The following is a 16,252-nucleotide window of genomic DNA, read 5'->3' as shown; positions in this document are numbered from 1 at the left end:
CCACATGAAACTCCATTGGATCCTTGTGAGGATCTTCACCTACCTGAAAGACCATGAAAAGTGGGCAAGAGATGTATTAGTCCAGATTCTAATTCAAATATAGTAGTAGCATCTAAAGTAGGGAACATTATGCATAAGGATTATTGATTCAAATCAGGGGCTGCAAGTTCTTTTAAAGTTCGATTTCCAGCCATGACTTCCTCCACCTCTAAATCAGGTTCTCTATCAAATGGGGAATCAAGAGCTAGATCGTTCTCTTCAGAATTCCTCCGAGCTTCTCTCCTTAACCTGCGCAAAGTTCTCTCTATTTTTGGATCACACTACAAATCACCTTAATTAGAATATCGATTTACAGTCATAAACATTCAAGGTAACTCTAATAAAACATGGAAAATAAATCAGGAAAAATCTAGAATAATGAAAACAAATAAAAATTCTAAAAACCCTAGAAAACAGTGGAATTTGGCTTTGGAGTCAGAATTCTGCCAAATTCATAACAAGGAAAAGCAAACGATTTTTTCTTCAAAAATTTTAAGAATGAAATAATGATATATCAATTCTCACTTGAGTATTCACCATTGGAACTATCTTCCTATATCTCCTTTCATAGTTAATTAGAAACAAAGTGATCCAATTAGCCCTAACTAATAAACAACCCAAGACAAGCGCTAAAGGTTTAATCTAGCAGCAGCCTTAAGAATTAGAGAGATCGATGAAGCTAAAAAACACAAAGCACAAGTGGCTGCATTTAATTTATTCCAGCATTCTTCTCAAGATCTAATAATTCCTGACACAGCAAATCATCAAATCTCGATTGCTTCACAAGTTAGAGGGATCAAATAATTACGAATTTGATATCTTACCAAGCAGTAGATTACAACGATTAATAAACTAGTAGGCCTCCTAGTGATTAAATGAGACAATCATAAAAGAAAATTACAGAAGAACATTAGATACTCAAAACATAAATTCAACGATGAAAACAAATCAGATCTCACAGTTGAATTGATTATGATAGCTTCAATTTCCTTTGACCAAGTCTGAAATTTTAGCCATGCAGGGCCATGAAGAAAGCTGAGGGGAAAACTAGACAAAAGATGATGAAAAGCTGAAGAAGAGACCAAGAGGGGGCGTCCTCCTGAACTCTCCTTGAGCCTCTTTTTTATTCCCCTTCTTTCTCTCGGTTTAGGGTTTTTCTTTTCGTGCATCCGGTCTGGGTGACAGTGCTCGTGCCATGAATTCAAGCCTAGTTTCGACCTGGATGAAGCTAGTATATCTCAAAATTAAAAACATAAAAGTTGTAGAAAGTTTTTTTGGCATTCCATAACATCTTGAATCATCTCTATCAGATCTCAGATAAGAGAGTTATGTCCAGATTATGACGCAATGTAGAAATTATCCAGAATCACCCAATTAACTTCATTTTGCACTCAATGCCTCCATTTACATCCTAAATCAAAATATAAGAATAATGAGTATATTTAGGCCCCAAATAATTATAAAATCCTAAGAATTAAAGGAGAAAATATGACATTTTCCATTCTCATCAGTAGTCGAACTTGGAAAACCATTATTTTCCTTGTATCAATGTGATTAGCCTTTGCTTGTTAGGAAGGTAATAACCATCCATTTTTGTGGCTTCATTAACATTTTTATAGTTAATGACCATCCTAGCTACGTTTTATCTCTGCATGATTCCTAACTAGGAATGCAAAAGAAGTGTGTAGAGAATGACTTGCTCGGATTAATCCTTGGTTTAGCAAATCATTGATTTGATGTGAGAATTCTTCTACATCATTAGGGGTATAAACCATTGGTTTGACCTGAATTTCTTTATTGGGATCGATTAGCTCAAGGGCAGCAAATGGTTTTTGCTTACTCCACCATTCTAAAAGTTTTTCAGAATAGGTGGATTCAAGAAGTTGTATGACTTCTTGGTCATAGGATTTTGTGACTGTTTGGATGAATTCATCTTAAGATGGACATTGTCATTATTTTACATCATTGATTTGGCTTTATCTGGCTGTAATGATCGGGTCTGAATCAAAGATCCAAAGGAAGTTTATCTTGGGCAATTTATCTTCTGGTTGGAAGTGTATCTTTGGTCATACACTAATTTATCACTTCATAGCCATCCATCTTCGGCAATCCATAAGTATTAGACCTATTTGTGGAAATTCATGTAGTTCTATGGAATTTTGTGAGCTTGATCTGGCATACTACTATTAATCTGAGTTTATTAATCTCGAGTTTACTACTGTCAAGACAAATTTAATCTCGGATTAATCCTACCAAGCTTGATATTGGTACATATTTTTTAGCCCATTATTCTGAGTATGATATTTTTAGTACAACCAGATTGGTCTCTTAACTCAGCTTCACTCAGAATCCTGATTAGGCTTGATTTAGTCTCTTGACTCAACTGACTTGGTACCTTGGCTCGCCTTAACTCAGATCATAACTTGGCATGACTCGCTCTTTGTGTCTCCTTACTTGCTGATTGTTGTCAACTAACACAATGATGGCTGTTAAAAGCACCAGAGGCTAGATGACTGTCTATGCCAAATAATTTGCACTACTTCATAAGATAAAGTGTTTAACGGCTTATACAAAACAGTCAGGCAACCTCCAAAAATATTTCTCCTGTTCCCGCTACTTCTATAAGAAGTATGGTTTTAGCTACTTTTCCATCTTGGATCATTGACTCTGGGGCCTCTGAGTAACTGATAGATAATGGTACCCTCCTGAATTCTATATCTTCTTGTGTACTTCACAAGTTTGTTTCTATAGTAGATGGATCCCAAACCAAGGTATGTGGGGTTGGGTTTACATTTTCTTCACCCACTCTACATTTAAAATATTTCTTATTTGTTCCTAAGTTTCCATTAAATCTTTTACCTGTTAGTTAACTCACAAACAAAAAAAATAGTTGTTCCATTACTTTTTCTCCCACTTCTTGTGTTCTTCGGGATTTGAAGACAAAGCAGGTTATTGATGGAGGTTGTGAAAGAGGAGAGCTCCACTATCTTGATTCACCGGCACTAACATCCACCTCTAGTGCTCATCATATGGCACAATAGGTTAGGACATCCTTTCCTTCAGGCACTCAAACAGATTATTCCTACATTACAGTCCATTTCCAGTCTCGACTGTGAAGACTATCAAGTAAGTAAACACCAGCAAAGTACTTATTTTCATTGCATTGAATCCAAGAGTGTTGCCCCATTTTCTTTAGTTCATACTTATATATGGAGCCCTATGAACATCTCCAATGTTTTTCGGTCTAAGCATTTCATTACATTTCTAGATGACTCCTCCCAAATTACATGGTTATTATTATTAAAAGAGAGATCACAAGTCTTACCTCTTTTTAAATCTTTTTCTGTCATGGTGTCTACTCAGTTCAAAACTACCTTAAAGAGTGTTCACTTTGATAATGCCAAGGAATATCTATCTTTAGACTTCCAAACATTTTTCCAAGACAAAGAAATAATTAACCAAACCTCTTGTGTCTACACACCACAACAAAATTGTATGGCTAAAAGAAAAAATAGACACCTTGAGGTTTCCCGTGCTCTACTCCATCATATGCATGCGCCTCATTTCTACCGGCCCCATGCTCTTCACACCACCTGTTATTTTATCAATAGGTTACCTTCTTCAGTGTTTGTTCAACAGACACCAAATCCTTGTCTTTTTCCTTGTGATAAGTTGTTCTCTCTTCCTTTGAGAGTTTTTGGGTGTACCTATTTCTTTTATAATACTTACTAAATTGGATCCCAAGAAACTTAAATATATCTTTTTGGGGTACTTTCGCACTCAAAAAGGATATGTCTGTTATAATAAGTCTCTTCAAAAATTGTTTGTTTCTAGTGATGTCACAATTTTTTGAGGATCAGCCTTTTTTATCCATCCACCGATACCTGCACCTAGTTTTTTCTGTAGTCAATGAGTTTCCTAAAACTATTGTAACAATTGATGACTTTGCAACTTATTGATTTTTTGAATTCCATAAATACTAACTTTAGGCAAAAGAGAGAAGGAAGAAGGGAAGAAGAGAGAAGAGAGAGAGGATATGATACATGTCCAAAAGAGGAGGAATTTGGGGGGTTTTGGACTTAGCCAAACCCTCTCTCATAAGATATATTTATAGGTATCAAAACTACCACTATTACAAGTATACCCTTCACCCTAATAAAGTGAAGAAGAGACAAGAAATTTAAACTAATTAAATTAGTGCCATCCTAATTACATCATATATTCCAATACTCCCCCTCAAGCTGGGAGGTAATGACAATGATCCCAGCTTGAACAAAATAACATAAATGTAGTAATAAACTCCTCCATCACGGTGTTCCAAGGATAAGTACGAAACCAGGTACAAACTCTCAAAGGATAGAAATGGGTGATAAAACATAAGTCGAAACCAAACTCAAAGGATTTTGAAAAAACATAGTGAAAATAATCACTAACGTGGGTAATGCCTATCATTCACAAGATGGCGATAAGCACCCACGGGTACTAATAAAAAGTCTCAATGGATTTAAAACTCCCATATGAATAAAAGGGACCAACCAAAGCAATGCTTTAAAAAGGTTGGCCAATAAGGGTAAGGGAGAGTCAAATAAAGAATGGTAGGAGAAAGTCTGCCAAAGGGTAATGGGCAAAGAGGAAGATAAGATACTGAGGCCACCATGTGCTTTATTTTTCTAAGAAATTCAAATTATGCATCAGATGAACCAATGCCAACAATAGTTAGCAAATAATGAACCCAAGGCAAGCAACCGAGGATTTCTTCTTTAGAAACAATGTCTCAATCAAAGAGACACAAAAGTAGTAGTGGAAATGAGCCAACATCTAAATAAAACATAGCATAATATGAGGATATATAGCACCAGATAACCGGTAAATAGTGAAAGTCCTTAAGAGTAATAAGGACACATAAGATAACTTGCAGTGAGTCCATCCTTGACAAAAAAGTAACAATAGGTTGTGCACCAAGTAATAAGCTCAATCTGAGTAATAGATTGCCAATAATAAGTTGAACCAAGTGATGCTGGATTCGAGAGGTACTAAAAGGATTTCTCAAAAGAAGGTAATATTTTTAACTGCTAGCAGAATGGTAATACTCTTCTATTGTAATCAAGAACTCAAATCAAGTTACAAAGTCTGCAACTTCCCCTTGGCAGTGTAAGGACTTAACCAATGTCATCGGCTAAATCGAAAGAGAACTCTCAAGAAAGCTAGAACATAAACACATACTGATCCAAGACATCATACTGAGAGCCAGAATGAGCTAGCCATATTAATTCAATTGATTAGTAGCCAATGATAACACAAGAGAAATCAACAACTACTTGAGATAACCGAACACCAGATTTCAAAGAAATTTCTGTTTGAAATTGCTGCTGCAAAGAAATACACTGGACTATAGCAAGACAGGCCCTAATGTATTCAATTGATGATTATAGATACCAAAGATATTGATAACGTGAAGTATTAGCAAGGCATGCCCATAACATATTTAATTCATGATTAGCAACGTGACCTATTGCTGTTTCACCAACTAGATAAAATAAACCACAAGTAATTAGTTCCAACTGTTGGAACTTTGCTGAATAATCAGCAATGTGATGGAGTCTCGAGTGGACACACATAGTAGGCAGCAGAATAGCAGAGGCACATAGATGGATTCATATCATGCTAATTCACCAGTTAAATAAAAACATCCAAAGCAACAACATCACCAAATATATCTCAGCCCCAAGTGTATATTTCAATTAAAACAACAGTCATCAATGAAAGAACAAAGTGTAAGGAGGAGTTTTAGAAACGTGCACAGTCATCATGAATGTACTGGAATTCTAGGGAGAGGAGAAGGCAGCAGTTGCTTCTCTTATCAAAGCAGGTGACAGATTCTGATTTCTGCTGCTAAGAGAATTTAAATTGAAACTCTCTTACTCTGCATTAGGCTACTACAAACCAGAGGAAAATAACTGAGAGGAAACCAGCTTCTGCTCCTGGAAGAAGAAGATACTCTCTTGATCTCTACTAGTTGCACTTACGTCTCAAAAGAAAACAGAGAAGAGAACAACCTCTACAATTATGGAAGATAAAATAGATAGCAACATACATCCAGAACCTAAAATTTGTTGCAACATTATAGGTGATCAAATAATATATCTGTTTCAAATCTCCATCATCTCCTCACTTTTTGATTACTTCATGGTTAGCCTGCAAATCTGGAACAAGAGAAACGAAAGATAGGAACACCGAGAAGACTTATAGAGCAGAGAAGATAACCTCTGTTGTAAATATACTTAGAATAGAGAAACCTGAGAAAGAAAGATCTGAAGCTGAGCCTACATCAGAATCATTGCAATAAATCTCATTCAATTTAAATAGAACTGAAAGACAGCATGCAAGAGAGGCAACGACTCAGTTAATTCGGCCCGGTCTGGGTTGCGGTCAAAACCAGCGCTCAATTAAACCTAGTTTCCCAACTTAGGGAAACATTAATTTTGCAACAGTGTAGGTTCTTCTCCCCGGTGCCAAACAGGGCTCGGGACAGCAACGACGTCCAAAAACTGCACAAGATGCCAGAGACTAGAATATCAATCTGAGGAGCCAGGTACTTCCGAAAATAAGAATAACAGAGGCAGCAGCAAATTAGTTTCCAGAAATAGCTCGCTATCGTCCTGATAGATTCATGATCTTTCCGAATAGATGAAGATCGTAATGCACCAGCAAGAAGCGAGGCTGGAGACGAGTCAAAAAATCAAGATTAAATTCCGTGAATCAAGTGGCAATAAATCCGCAGAGTCAAAGCCGGCGATGAACCTGATAGGCTGGACCAGTGTCATCGTCCTCCTGAAGCAGCACCTAGCTGGAGATGAAGATGAGCTAGAAGAGTTTCCGCAAAAGGAAATATCATCTGGTTCAAAATAATTTTCTTGGATTCTGAAGTCATTGGAAGGAAAACTAAACTGGAAAGTAGTGACCTGAAAACTTCATTCCACAAATTAGCAGAGAGTAAGACGGACAAAGAAGATTCCAAAAAATAGCAACTAAGATTACAACATACCAAAGATTACATAGCAATAGAGTGATCAATCCCGATAACTTTCCAAAAATAAATTAATCCAGCAGAGAACATGCTAGGTGGAAATCGATAGATCTTGGCAGAACCAGCGGAGAGACAGTAGAGATGTGGCAGCTGATTAAGCTCTTGGAATCAATCAGAGTAGAATCTGATTATCCATTACAAACTAGTTCACCAAGTAGTAGTAAACAAACATAGAAGAGGATCCTTCTAAAAATAAGACTCCATCAAATTTTATCAAAATAATAATGTTTTCAAGATGCATAATCCAGAAGGGAAAAATAAGTTGAATCCTGAAAAATCACAGTACCATGTTGATTTTTAGGATTCCAAAAATAAAACCTTTAGGCAAAAGAGAGAAGAAAGAAGTAACATGTTGATTTTCAGGATTCCATAAATAATAACTTTAGGCAAAAGAGAGAAGGAAGAAGGGAAGAAGAGAGAAGAGAAAGAGAGGATATGATACACATCCAATAGAGGAGGAATTTAGGGGGTTTTGGATTTAGCCAAACCCTCCCTCATAAGATATATTTATAGGTATCAAAACTACCACTATTACAAGTGTACCCTTCACCCTAACAAGAGTGAAGAAGAGACAAGAAATTTAAACTAATTATATTAGTGCCATCCTAATTACATCATATATTCCAACACAACTCATGGCCATATTGATATACCTACTCCACCACTTGAAGCATTGACCGACACTACGCCTATCGAGATTCCTCTGAGTAAAGTTCTCCTTCCATGCCCTCTAGTTTTGGTCCTTTATTTGATACTCAGCCTATTGTTCTTCGGAAAGAACCTAGGGCATGCACCAAATCTTCTACCTCTCGCCCCATTGCTCTTTTTTATCTACCCATCTATTATCACCATCTTGTAGTCAGTTTCTTGCTTCCATTTCTTCTATTACTATTCTTCAATCTTATCAAGATGCCCTATGGAATCCAGGATGGAAACCAGTCATGAACGAAGAAATGACAACTCTTTACGAGAATCAAATATGTTGCCTTGTTTCCTTACCATCTGGTAAAAAGTTGTTCTACTATAAATGGGTCTTCACTATCAAAGAAACTCTAGATGGCATGGTGACCCGCCTTAAAGCGTGACTTGTGGCTAAAGGCTATACCCAATGTTATGGAATTGATTATGAGGAAATGTTTTCCACAGTCGCGAAGATCGACTTGATGCATCTCTTATTATCTCTGGTTGCTAATTCTCGCTAGCCCATCTTTCAACAGATATAAAAAATGCCTCCCTCAATGATGATATTAAGGATGAAATTTATATGCAGCTACCAGCTGGATATGTGGTTGAGGGGGATTTGGTGTGCTACCTTTAAAATCATTTTATTTTTTGAAACAATCTCCACGGGCCTGATTTGATAGGTTTAGCCAAGCAATGATTCGATTTAGGTTCACAAGATGCTTTCTGGACCATTCTGTATTTTCGTCAAGCATATTGAGAAAGGAGTTGTACTATTTGATGTATATGTGGATGATATTATTTGGATGGGTAGTGATTCTGATGTCATCAATAAATTAAAAAAAAGATATGCAATGAATTCAAGATAAAAGACTTGGAACTTCTTAAGTATTTTCTCAGTATTAAGATTCTTCAATCCAAGCATGGTATTATCTTATCACAGAGAAAATATGTTTTTCACCTACTTGAAGAAATAGGGATGATGGGATGTCACCCTACTAACACCCCTATGGAGACAAACACAAAACTGTGTTGGCTTGAGAGAAGAAGTTGATGTTGGCAAGTACCAGAGGATACTTGGAAAGCTTATCTATTTCACTATAACTTGATCAATTCTTTCTTTTGCATTCAGTGTGGTCAGTTAGTATATGGATAAACCTCATATGTCTCATTGGTAGGCATTAGAGAGGATTCTCAGGTAATTAAAAAATGCACCAAGACAGGGCATCTTATATAAGTGTCATTGTCATTTCAATATTGAAAACTTTGCCAATGTGGATTGGGTTGGATCACCAGATAATAAAAAATCTACTTCAGGATATTGTACTTTATTTGGAGGCAACCTTATTACAAGGAGTAAAAAAAATAGTAGAATACAAAACCACAAAACATGTGGTAAGGCCCTATGGAGCTCTATTGTGATAATTAAGCAGCAATCCACACTGCCTCCAACCCAGTATTTCATGAGAGAAAAAAGCATATCTAGGTGGATTGTCACTTTGTGAGAGAAAAGTTGCAAGCAGGAATCATAAACCTTAAACATGTTTCAACTCATATACAATTTGTTGATATGTTTATGAAGTCAGTCAACTCCAAAATTCTCTCCACTGCATGTACCAAGCTGGGAATATATGATATTTTTTACCACCAACTTGAGGGGGAGTATTGAAAGTCATAGACAATCTTTGATGGCATTATGTTAGGATCTTCCCGAGCCATGGATCGAGTCACCCTTCTTTCCTCTCTTCCCTCCATATTGAATTTTGACGCTGGAAGAGGATTCTTGTTTCTGGAATGGGGAATGGTGGAATTTGGAATGGAATGATTGAGCTTTGAAGGAAGCTCGACCTGGACCTCTGAGGGAGAATCCGACCTAGACCTTTGAGGGAGAATCCGACCTGTTTAATTCTAATTTTCTCAATGCTTACTTCGATTCACCTTGATGTCCCCGTAAATAGGGTTGAGGACGGAAGACCCATGGATCAACTGGTTCATGCCAAATTACATCTAAACCAAACCAAACCAAATGGAATTACATTAAAAGGAAATTGACATAATTTAATTCCTATGCTTGTTGATAACTCGTGATGCCATGGAGTCCATAACATCACTCCCCTCCTGGAGAAAGATCTTGTCCTCAAGATCAAAATAGGGGTAGAGGCCTCTGAAAGCTGCTAAGGGCTCCCATGTAGTGTCACTGGGTCAGCATCAGCCCACTGCACTAGTATCTCCCAATCGCCCTGAATGCGATGAGCCTGTAACACCTGTACTGGAGTAGGAAGGAAACGTCCCTCATGTAGTGGGGGCAGCGGGGTGTGCAGCAAGGGAGAGTCCCCCTGGAAGGCCTTCAGTTGGGAGATGTGAAACACATTGTGAATCATTGCCTTTGGCAGAAGCTGCAAATGGTAGGCGACTGTACCAATACGGTCCATCACTTGAAAGGGACCATAATACTTCGGAGAGAGCTTGTGGAGTTTGGAGGCTATCAGTGACAACTGCCTGTAATGTTGAAGACGCAGCCATACATAATCTCCTGGAGAAAAGAATACTTCTCGGTGCTGCTTATCATAATATAATTTCATAGTATTCTAGGCCTCCTGGAGATGAGTGTGCACCTCACTGAGCATGGTGTCTCTTTCTGCTAACGCTTGGTCCAAAGTGGCTACCTTGGATGCACCTGGTTCATACGATAAAAGTCGAGGCGGATCTCTGCCATATACTAACTTGAATGAAGTAGTTCCGAGTGCGCCATGGTAGGAGGTGTTGTAATAGAATTCAGCCCAGGTGAGCCATTTAACCCACCGTTTAGGTGAGTCCCCCATGAAACAACGAAGATACGTCTCAATCATCCAGTTGACGACCTCGATCTGACTATCAGTCTGCGGATGGTAGGCGGAAGAGAACGCTAACGTTGTGCCTTGCAGCTTGAATAGTTCTTTCCAGGATGTACTAGTAAAGATGACATCTCTGTCACTGGTAATTGAGGTAGGCATCCCATGTAACCGGACAATATTATCCATGAAGAGTTGAGCTACGTGAGCTGCAGTGTAAGGATGCGCCAGAGGGAGGAAAGGACCATACTTTTAGAAACAATCAACCACTACAAATATAACAGCTTTTCCAGACAACGAGTGAAGGCCATCTATGAAGTCCATGGAAATATCTTACCAGACTTGTGACGGTAGCTGAAGTGGTTGGAGCAAACCTCCTGGACTTAATGATTTAGCTTTATTCTGTTGACAAAACTGACAATCCGCCACATAATCTACTATACTGTGCTTCATTCCCTTCCAATAAAAATCCCGACTGATCCGGAAATACGTTTTTGTCGGCCCTCATGTGTACTGTCATGGAACGAGGCTAGAATGTTGTGAATAAGTGGTGATGTGTGGTGCAGAAAAATCCGGTTTTTGAATAGGACAAGGCGATTCTGAACCGTCCAATGTTTCTCTGATCTCCCCTGCTGAATCTCATGATATAATGCAATAAGTTTCGAATACTGTTGTGTCTCCTCCCGAATAGAATCCAACAATAGAGCTCTGGATTAACTGATGGCATGTAATTGCGGCTCTGGAATGTCCCGACGAGATAAAGCATCAGCCCCCACATTCAAACTCCCAAGTTTATACTCCATCGTAAAGTCAAACCCGATCAGTTTACTTAACCAGTGCTGTTGAGGGGAGGTGGTGAGGCGCTGCTCAAGAAGATACTTGAGTCTGCAATGATCGGTGCTAATCAGAAAAGGGCACCCCCAGAGATAAGACTGCCAATGTTGTACTGCCTTAGCTAAACTGATCAATTCCCTCTCATAAGCTACTAACTTGTGGTGGTGTTGGCCAAGCTGGCGGCTGACTGATGAAAATATGCATGCTGCCAGAGTTAACTGAAGCTAGTAATTGTAGATGATGTAACTGGGCTCGAACTTACATGGTATTAGAACTGCACAGGCCAGTCATGGCATGAAATAAAATCTCTGGACCCTCTTGGTCTATCTCCACTATCTCTTCCTCTGGTAGTATGTCTTCACAATCCTCCCACAGATACACACTAAATAATCTTTTGCATATGTGACCCTGGACATACTAGTTATCACATTTAAAACAAAGGCCCTTGGCCTTTCTCTGCTCCATCTCTTGTCTATTCAATTTTTTGAAGTAAGGGGCTGGTGGCATAGAGTTAGAACTTTCTAGACGCGGTGCTGCACTGGCTTCAGAATGTGGAGGCCCAAAATTAGGTGCTGGCGCAGTGGCATTGTGCCTGCCTGACCAAACTGGTTTTCTGACCAGTGGATCCTTCAGAACTCGCTGCTTATGGTCAATTGACCTGGCTAAATTCATAGCGTGGTCCAATTCTGTAGGACCATGTAATTCAACTTCCAACCTCAAAGCTTCTGTCAAACCAGCAGTAAAGATGTGAACATACTAGGAGTGACTGACAAACTCACTAGCGCGGGCCAAACGTTCCTGAAAGGTCTTTTGGTACACCTCTAGTGATCCATTCTTTTTATAATTGATTAATTCTCCCAATGGATTACTACTAGCTGGAGGACCAAACCTCATCATGCATGATTGTCTAAAGGTCGCCCAATCCTGAACCAATTGGTCATTTCGGAATTGGTGGTACCATAGGAGCACTTCATCGAGCATGTGGTATGCGGCCAAATAAACCTTTTCATCCGTCGGTGTTTTTTTATGATAAAAGAATTGGTCACACTTGGTTAACCAAATCAAGGGGTCCTTAGACCCCTCATATGTAGGAAAATTGAGTTTGAAAGACCTGGGAACCGTATTTGGTCCTTGTGCGGCAGACCACATATGGGGATTGTTGTGGCGCAGTGGTGGTGGAGGAGGGTGCTGGTGGCTGGTAGTGATGGTGGTCGGCCGGTGGAGAGTAGGCTGCCGGCGGCGGCGCTCGAAGACCACTGTTGTCTTGTCGCCAGAGGATGGCTTGGATTGTTGCGTCCATGGATTTGATAGCCTCACGTAGGTCAGATGTGGTCTAACGCACTTCTTCAAGGGATTGAGCCTGAACGTCTATCATCTGACGATTGTCCTCAACTAATTGCCGCAAATCCTCAGGATGAGAGGAATCCCCAAGGGTGGACATGTCTAATACCAAGATGTTAGGATCTTCCCGAGCCATGGATCGAGTAACCCTTCTTTTCTCTCTTCCCTCCATATTGAATCTTGATGCTGGAAGAGGATTCTTGTTTCTGGAACGAGGAATAGTGGAATTCGGAATGGAATGATTGAGCTTTAAAGGAAGCTCGACCTGGACCTCTGAGGGAGAATCTGACCTGTTTAATTCTAATTTTCTCAATGCTTAATTTGATTCACCTTGACGTCCCCATAAATAGGGTTAAGGATGGAAATACAAGTTAGACCCATGGGTCAACTGGTTCATGCCACATTACATCTAAACCAAACCAAACCAAATGGAATTACATTAAAAGGAAATTGACATAATTTAATTCCTACACCTGTTGATAACTTGTGATGCTATAGATTCCATAACACATTATTGTAAATATCTTATGTTCTTTGTCTTTTCTTCACTCTCTCTAGGGTGAAGGGTATACTTATAATTTATGTACTCTTGACATCTATAAATAAAGGTTAAGGGGGAGGCTTCGGATATCTTCCAGAACCCTTATTCTCCCCTCCCTTCTCTCCTCTATGTTTCAATCTCTCTCTTCATTCACCTCACTTTAGTTCTTCTCCTCTTCTCCTTCCTTCTTCTTTCCTATACTCTAAGTTGAAGATCTCAGTAATATGGAATCCTGAAATCAACATCCCTCATCCATTTGCATAGATGATTGAGTTATATGCTCAACAGTGTCTCTAGTAATCTAAAAATGTTTCACACATTAGGACCAAGACAAGTATTTATTCAAGATTTTAAGTGGAATTGTAGTAATCCTCAAGGGATCACCTTTGCTGAGATATCACATGTGGAGAGATAGGAAGTATATGACAATTCAGATATTATGACTTACAAAAGAATTTTTTTCCCCAGAAAACCAGCACTTTTAAGTTAAATTAAGAGGAAAGAGGACAAGACTTTATCAAAAATCACAAATATTTGAAGCTATGGGATGCAAAACTATGTAATCTCTAGTGATCAAATTCAGAAACTAACAAGCAAGGAAACCAGCCAGAAGATCACATAAGCATAAGCACTTGTTTGAATTATTTTCTGCTATTTGAGATTCTAAACCAAAATTCTAATCACTCACCAACCAATGGTATTTAAAAAAGGAAAAAATTAACTAGGTGCTGGTAAAAAAGCAATAAAAAAAAAAACTAGAACTAGTGATTACTTTCCAAAACTATTCTTCTTACCCAAACTTACGGTTTTAACAACTTAATCGAGCAGCCACTCCAACAAACTAGTTCTTAAGGAGAGCTCCAAGAGAACTTTTTGAATTCCTAAGGAGGAGTTTTTTGTATAAAAATTAAATAAAAAATAAGGAATTAAGGAAACTCATGCATATGACAAAAAGTAATTTCAGCCATTCAATATGAAGAAAAAATGACTTTTGAAAGGGATAATTAGGCTTGAGTAAAAACAACTTTGTGACTATAAAAAACTTGAATTGAGTTCCTCATAATGTGAAACATAAAGAGAAACTTATTTTATTAAGGAAAGAACTTGCTGAATTGTCTCCAGCCTTTTGATCCTCTTCAAAACTAGTTGAACCCTTTGTTGCATGAAAGTGGAATTGAGTTTCCTTTCCACTAAACTTTCAGAACTTGATCAACTTTAACTTAAACCCTAGTTCAGCTCTGATACCATGTTGAATTATAGGGTTTAATCAATGGATAACTTGGTTTTAAAAGAAGAAGAAGAAAGAAGGAAGAGGATAAGAGAAGATGAGAATGAGAAGGAAAGGCATGAGTTGAGGAGAGAAACTTTAGGGGTCAAGAGAGAGAAAATGAATGAGCTCCTCCCCCTCTTTCATATTTATATAGGTGGGGAGTGGATGCCCTAATAAATAAGAATAAGAAAAGAACAGTTAAAGTAACTACTAATTATAACTTATGCCTCTCACTCTCATAATTACATAGAATACCACTCAAACTACTTCAACAGATTCATCCACAGGATCTCAATATAAAGACCAATGTCTTGAAGACATCCCAAACAACCTGAATAACCATGAAGAACCATCTATGGAGCCAAAGAACTTTAGGTTTATGGTTGATCATCCCTAGCACAAATAATCGGTTATCCTCAAGGAAAAACTATATCTAAAGAACAATACATGAAATTATGGTGAATAGTACCTTTATCTCTAATTTATTGGCATATCTAGTTTGGCAAGATTATAATTTAGGGAGAAGACCCATTTGCACCTGACTATCTTTTTTCCTGGCAAAAGAGTGGCCAAATGCCAAGTAGAATTGTGGTACATAGCCGGAATCTCTTCAACCATGGCAGATTTCCACCTCAGATCAGTGAAAGCCTCCTCATAGCAAGTAGGAATGGTGGAAGAAGTCACTATGAATAGAAAAGAGACACAACTTGGAGACAAACAGTGAGTAGAAACATAATGAGAAATAGAAATGGATGGAGGTCTAATAGCATTGGAGCGGGGCTCTTTATGAAGAGTGTTGGAATATATGATGTAATTAGGGTGGCATTGATGTAATTAGTTTACATTTTCTGTCTCTTCTTCACTCTTTTTAGGGTGAAGGGTATACTTGTAATATTGGTAATTTTGATATCTATAAATATACCTTATGGGGGAGGGTTTGGATAAAGTCCATAACCTCCTGTTTTCTCCCAATGGTGTCTCTCTCATTTTTCTCCATGACCTAAATCATGGAGTCCTGAAAATCAACATGGTATCAGAGCTTTGATTTTCAGGATTCTGACTATGGTTTTTTAGGTTTCATTCTCCTTCTTTTTTGCTAGTTGTTGTATATTAATTTTTTTATTTTTTTATTTCATCTTTGTTTCTTCGCCTGTTTATTTTGAATGTTTCTCTTGTTTCTGTTCCTGTTAATTTTGGGAGTTATTTGAGGGAAGATTTGCATTGACGAGATGGGAATTTGCTGCTACTATTTATCTCTTCTCTGCCATTGGATCGGATCCACTCTGTTCAAAAACTAGCATCCAAAAAATTTCTGGTCTGTGATCCCTGGGTCATCGGATCTCTGCTATCATGCTCGCTTATTGCTAGACCATTGATGTCATCGTTATTATTTTTTATTGCCATTGTAGCTTGCTTGTTGGCATCTTCTTTCAAAAACCAGTCAAGTGATTCTGCTGCTGATTATGAGTATCATGTAGCTTAAATAATTTTTGTAATTCAGGATTCAGCACGTTGCTTCTATTGCTGCTCATGGTTTATATGTCATTGTTGATCCAGCTTGCTATCCATGATAGCTATTGTTTCGCTTACAATCAAGCATATCTGCTAAAACTGTTAAGGGATCTTGC

This window comes from Aristolochia californica, unplaced genomic scaffold, assembly GCF_029961685.1.
Source record: "Aristolochia californica isolate CCGP_79_NKW_82.1479 unplaced genomic scaffold, dmAriCali1.0.hap1 SCAF_4, whole genome shotgun sequence".
NCBI lineage: Eukaryota > Viridiplantae > Streptophyta > Magnoliopsida > Piperales > Aristolochiaceae > Aristolochia > Aristolochia californica.
This window is presented reverse-complemented; position numbering follows the sequence as displayed.